Genomic DNA, 6,329 nt, shown 5'->3' on the forward strand with positions numbered 1-6,329 from the left:
AGGGTGCAGAGGTGAGCAGTGGTAAAGGAAGGGTGCAGAGGTGAGTAGTGGTGAAGGAAGGGTGCAGAGGTGAGCAGTGGTGAAGGAAGGGTGCAGAGGTGAGCAGTGGTGAAGAAAGGGTGCAGAGGTGAGTAGTGGTGAAGGAAGGGTGCAGAGGTGAGCAGTGGTAAAGGAAGGGTGCAGAGGGTGCAGAGGTGAGCAGTAGTGAAGGAAGGTTGCAGAGGTGAGTAGTGGTGAAGGAAGGGTGCAGAGGTGAGTAGTGGTGAAGGAAGGGTGCAGAGGTGAGCAGTGGTGAAGGAAGGGTGCTGAGGTGAGTAGTGGTGAAGGAAGGGTGCAGAGGAGATCAGTGGTGAAGTAAGGATGCAGAGGGTGCAGAGGTGAGCAGTGGTGAAGGAAGGGTGCAGAGGTGAGCAGTGGTGAAGGAAGGGTGCAGAGGTGAGCAGTGGTGAAGGAAGGGTGCAGAGGTGAGTAGTAGTGAAGGAAGGGTGCAGAGGTGAGCAGTGGTGAAGGAAGGATGCAGAGGTGAGTAGTGGTGAAGGAAGGGTGCAGAGGTGAGCAGTGGTGAAGGAAGGGTGCAGAGGTGAGTAGTGGTGAAGGAAGGGTGCAGAGGTTAGTAGTAGTGAAGGAAGGGTGCAGAGGTGAGCAGTGGTGAAGGAAGGGTGCAGAGGTGAGTAGTAGTTGAAGAGGAAGTAAACCCTCAACCTTTTAAAAAAAAAAAACCTGCAAGAGAAAGTCATAATGAGCTAGTATGCATACATGGCTACTTACGCCGCCATGTCTCCTACAGTCTTCTTTCTTGTGTCGCCGCTCCAGCGCTGTGACCGTCACTCCCACGCATGCGCTGGACAGGCAGATCCCCACGGCACGCTCAGTGCACCTGCACCTGCCCTGAACGATGGCAAATTGCACCCCCTCCTTCATTATATGTGAGCTTATGAGGAGGAGGAGGAGGAGGAGGAGAGAGAGCGGGGAGGAGGTGCTGGCTGTACTCTCTCTCCTCTCCTTGCTGCTTCCAGCGCTGTGCTGACAGAAGTAGTGATGCCGCTATCATTACTACTCCTGTCAGCCTTAGAGTAGAAGTAACTTGTGGCGCCCCCCCCCCCCCCATCCCTAGAATACACACTGGCCCGGATTCAGATAGCACTTACGCCGGCGTATCTCGAGATGCGCGGCGTAAGTGTAAATTTGCGCCATCGTATCTATGCGCCGTACCCACAGAACCAGATACGCCTCAAAATAGGCTTCTTCCTACCGGCGTAGGCGCATATTTACGCTGGACGGATCTGGCACGCCCATGGGTTTTGTATTCAAATATGCAAATGAGGGAGATACGCCGATTCAGAAATGTACGTTTGGCCAGCGCAGGCTACGCCCGGTGCGCGTAACTGGAAATTCCGGCGCAAAGTTACCCCTCATAAAGCAGGGGTAACTTTGCACCAGGGTTGCACAGGTCAGCTGGAGAGCAGCACCGTTACAGAGGAGCTGAGCAACAACACTTGCAGGACAACACATCTGTGTGCCAGGGGCAGGCATGGTCATAGCACTACTGCGTCGACGGGCACGGGGGAGGATATACCGGACGCGCATAGACGTCTTTGGCATGGGGGATTCGGAGGTGTATCGCATCTTCAGATTCAGCCCTGATGCCATCCTAGAATTAGCCACACCCCTGCATGATGACATCACCAGCCAGACACACCCCTCACATGCAGTGCAGCCACTGGTCAAGGTCCTGGCAACACTCCATTTCCTCGCCACCGGATCTTTTCAGCGTACAAATGGAGTCGTGGCTGGTTTGTCGCAATCCACCATGAGCAGATGTGTGCACCAGGTTGTCCCTGCAATCCTGAGACGCATGTCCCACCACTTCATCAGACCCACCCAGCAGCACCTGCAGCAGAAGGCAATGGCGGATTTCTACAGAATTGCCGGATTCCCACGCACTGTGGGGGCCATTGATTGCACACATGTGGCACTACAGCCCCCCCGTGCCACAGAGCACATATACCGCAATCGGCAGCATTGGCATTCCATCAATGTACAGGTGATAGCCAATGCCTCATATGGCACGTCCGCGCCAAACACCCAGGGTCCAGCCACGACAGCTACATATTCCGTCACAGCACCATCCCAACAGAATTGGAACAGAACGTGTACAGGGACAGCTGGCTGGTTGGTGAGTGACATGGGTGTCAGGCATGACTGTCCCCCCCCATGATGCAGACATCACGAGGGGCACATGACTAACATCCTTCTGTCTTTTCCCTTCCAGGTGACTCTGCATATGCACTGGGACCCCATCTTATGACTCCATACCGGAACCCCCAAACCCCAGGAGAGGAAAGATACAATGCTGCACACATACGTACCCGTGCAGTGGTGGGACGCACATTTGGCCTCCTGAAGTCCCGTTTCCGATGCCTGAATAAGTCTGGGGGGACCCTGTTGTATTCCCCAAACTTCGTGTGCCAGATCATCGGTGCATGTTGCATGCTGGACAACTTCGCCATGAGAAGGGGCCTGGAGATTGACATATGTGATGACCTGACCCCCGAACCACATAATCCCCCCCTGCCCGTGGGTACCCCATCTGCTGAGGGAAGAGCAGAGATGCCTCGTGGTAGGCTTCTTTTCACGTTAAACACACACATTCATCATGGCATAAGGAGAATGTACGCATGAACACCACTGTGGTCCCTAGCTCACACACAGATCACATCCACATCAAATTGGATTAGACCCAAGTACACCGCACGGGACTTGGGAGAACAGCAACGCCACGCCAAGGCTCCAATTATGTCGCTGTACATTCATACACCATTCACACGGGTCGTGGGGATAACTTCTCCCCAACGACCGAGGGTGACACTCCTTACTGGCAGGAGTGTCACCCCCCCCCCCACATTCACACACCAGTCACACTGTAGCCTGCACTACTCCCCGTGTGCAGGGATATAAAAATATATACAACTCATAACCTGAGTATAAAAATAAATACAACTCATAACCTGAGTATAAAAATAAATACAACTCATAACCTGAGTATCAAAGAAAATATAGAAAAAATCAACGGCCCTGTCGTGGGCTGCATCTTGTCCCAAGGCTCCTGGGGCGAGCCTCAGGTGGGGGGTGCTGGGGGGGGGCTGGTGGTGAAACTTCTCCCAGTCTCTCCCTGGCTGCCCTCCATTGCCACGGCTAGCCGGTGGAGGTATGAATTGGTGGCAGCCTGCATCCGCAGCCGGCGGGTTGTATTGCTGCGGACAGCAGCTGCCAGGCTCCGGACCTCAGAGACCAGGCCAGATGTTGTGGTCTGCAGGTCCACCAGACAGGACAGAAGGGCAGCCCTGTTCCCAACCACGTCCTGCAGGCTCTCGTTTATGTTTCTATTCTGGCCAGCCTGCTGGGTGAGCGCCTCCTGCACTGCCACAGTGCAGACAGCCTGGCTCTCGGCCGAGGAGGCCAGGCTATCTGCAACCCTGTGCAGATCACCCGCAAGAGACCCAATATGGCGGGTCTGCCTCATCTGGTCCCTCACCAGATGGTCCTCAAACTCCTCAGGGACTCCACGTGTTTTTTTGGTAGCCTTCCTAGGGGCCGGAGAGGCTTGAGGCCGGCTGTAGGGGAGGTCCCTTGAGGGGGTATCCCTGGAGGAGATGGTGTCCCTTGATGGGGTATCCCTGGAGGGGATGGTGTCCCATGAGGGGCTATCCCTGATAGGGATTGAGACCCGTGAGGGGGTATCTCTCATGGGGGGGGGGGGGTTTGGGAGGGGCCAGGTATGGGGGTCTCCTCCATCAGATACACGGCATCCTCCTCTACCCCGACGTGCTCCTCCTCAACTTCCTCAAGCATTGAGGTAGGGGCACTCTCCACCCTGGATGTGGTGGGTCGCCCAGCAGCCGATGACGGCCCAGCTCCATCCTGGACATCTGAGGATGACACAAAACATTCACATGTTGGTGGACCCACACACTTGTCACATGTCCCCCCCCCCCCCCCCCACACATGCTACACACCAGAAAGAAGATAAAACACACTTACCTGTCCTCAAGGGCTGATCCCCAGAATCGAAGCCCTCCAGGCCCTCCACCAACTCCCTATCCAGGAACCTGGCCACGACCATGTCCTCTGGCGTCAGGGTGATCCTGGTGGCTGGTCCTCCACCTGTGCCACTGGCATGCTTCTTCATCGCCACTAATTTGTCTTTAACCTGTCTCCGCAGGTCATTAATCTTTTTGTGCTTCGGCTCCCTCTCCGCCACACCGAGAGCATTAACCTGTGCGGTTATCTCCGCAGAGATGCGGGTTTTGTCCGCTTTGCCAGTGTTGCCACTCTGTGGCCCATAGAGGCGGGCGCCATGTTCGGAGAGCCCATCTATGATAACAGCCCTCTCCTCTGGGCTGAAATTTGACATCCTCCGGTCACCTGAAGACTCTGCTGCAGCCATACTTCCCCCAAAAATCAAGATGCAAAAGACCTAGCAGTAACAAAAAATGCTTAGGTACTTTTGCACTTGACGGGCGCATGTCTGGGCGCAGGCCCGGACTGGGACAAAAAATAGGCCCGGGCATTTTTGATTGAGCAGCCCATGACATGCTAACCGGCACCTCCGGCTGAGAACATGCGGGGAGGTGGAGAGCACTGATGGGTGGTTGAGAGCACTGGGGGGTGGCAGAGAGCATGGAGGGAGTTGGAGAGCACTGGGGGGGGGGGTGGCAGAGAGCATGGGGGTGGTGGAGAACACTGGAGGGGGGTGGCAAAGAGCACTAGGGGGGTGGCAGAGAGCATGGGGGAGGTGGAGAGCACTAGGGGGTGACAGGGAGCACTAGGGGGTGGCAGAGAGCCCTGGGGGGTGGCAGAGAGCCCTGGGGGGGGTGGCAGAGAGCACTGGTGGGGAGGTTGAAAGCACTGGGGGTGTGGCAGAGAGCCCTGGGGGGTGGCAGAGAGCACTGGGGGGTGGCGTGGCAGAGAGCACTGGGGGGAAGGTTGAGAGCACTGGAGGGGAGGTTGAGAGCACTGGAGGGGGGTGGCAAAGAGCACTGGGGGGTGGCAAAGAGCACTGGGGGGTGGCAGAGAGCACTGGGGGGGGTGACAGAGAGCACTGGGGGTGGTGGAAAAGAGCCCTAGGGGGTGGCTGAGAGCCCTGGGGGGAGGTTGAGAGCCCTGGGGGGAGGCAGAGAGCCCTGGGGGGTGGCAGAGAGCAATGGGGGGTGGCGGAGAGCTCTGGGGGGAGGTTGAGAGCCCTGGGGGGTGGAAGAGAGCACTGGGGGGTGGCAAAGAGAACTGGAGGGTAGCAGAGAGCACTGGGGGGGGGGTAGAAGAGAGCACTGGGGGGGAAGTTGAGAGCACTGGAGGGGAGGTTGAGAGCACTGGAGGATGGCAGAGAGCCCTGGGGGGTGGCAGAGCACTGCGGGGGGGTGGCAGAGAGCACTGGGTGGTAGCGGAGAGCATGGAGGGAGGTGTAGAGCACTGGGAGGGTGGCAGAGAGCCCTGGGGGGTGGCAGAGAGCCCTGGGGGTGGCAGAGAGCACTGGGGGGTGGCAGAGAGCATGGAGGGAGTTGGAGAGCACTGGGGGGTGGCATGGGGTGGTGGATAACACTGGAGGGGGGTGGCAAAGAGCACCAGGGGGGGTGGCAGAGAGCATGGGTGGTGGCAGAGAGCACTGGGTGGTGGCAGAGAGCACTGGGGGGTGGCGGAAAAGAGCCCAAGGGGGTGGCAAAGAGCCCTGGGGGGAGGTTGAGAACACTGGGGGGTGGCAGAGAGCAATGGGGAGTGGCGGAAAGCCCTGGGGGGTGGCGGAGAGCCCTAGGGGGTGGCGGAGAGCCCTGGGGGAGGTTGAGAGCCCTGGGGGGTGGAAGAGAGCAGTGGGGGGTGGAAGAGAGCACTGGGGGGTGGCAGAGAGCACTGGGGGGGTAGAAGAGAGCACTGGGGGGGGAGTTGAGAGCACTGGAGGGAGGTGTAGAGCACTGGGGGGTGGCAGAGAGCCCTGGGGGTGGCAGAGAGCACTGAGGGGGGTGGCAGAGAGCACTGGGGGGTGGCGGAGAGCACTGGGATGGTAGCGGAGAGCATGGAGGGAGGTGTAGAGCACTGGGGGTGGCAGAGAGCCCTGGGGGTGGCAGAGAGCACTGGAGGGGTGGCAGAGAGCACTGGAGGGGTGGCAGAGAGCACTGGGGGGAGGTGGAGGGCACTTGGGGGTGGCAGAGAGCATGGAGGGAGTTGGAGAGCACTGGGGGGGTGGCATGGGGGTGGTGGATAACACTGGAGGGGGTGGCAAAGAGCACTGGGGGGTGGCGGAAAAGAGCCCTAGGGGGTGGCAAAGAGCCCTGGGG

This window comes from Rana temporaria, chromosome 5 (assembly GCF_905171775.1).
Source record: "Rana temporaria chromosome 5, aRanTem1.1, whole genome shotgun sequence".
In the NCBI taxonomy this organism is placed as follows: domain Eukaryota; kingdom Metazoa; phylum Chordata; class Amphibia; order Anura; family Ranidae; genus Rana; species Rana temporaria.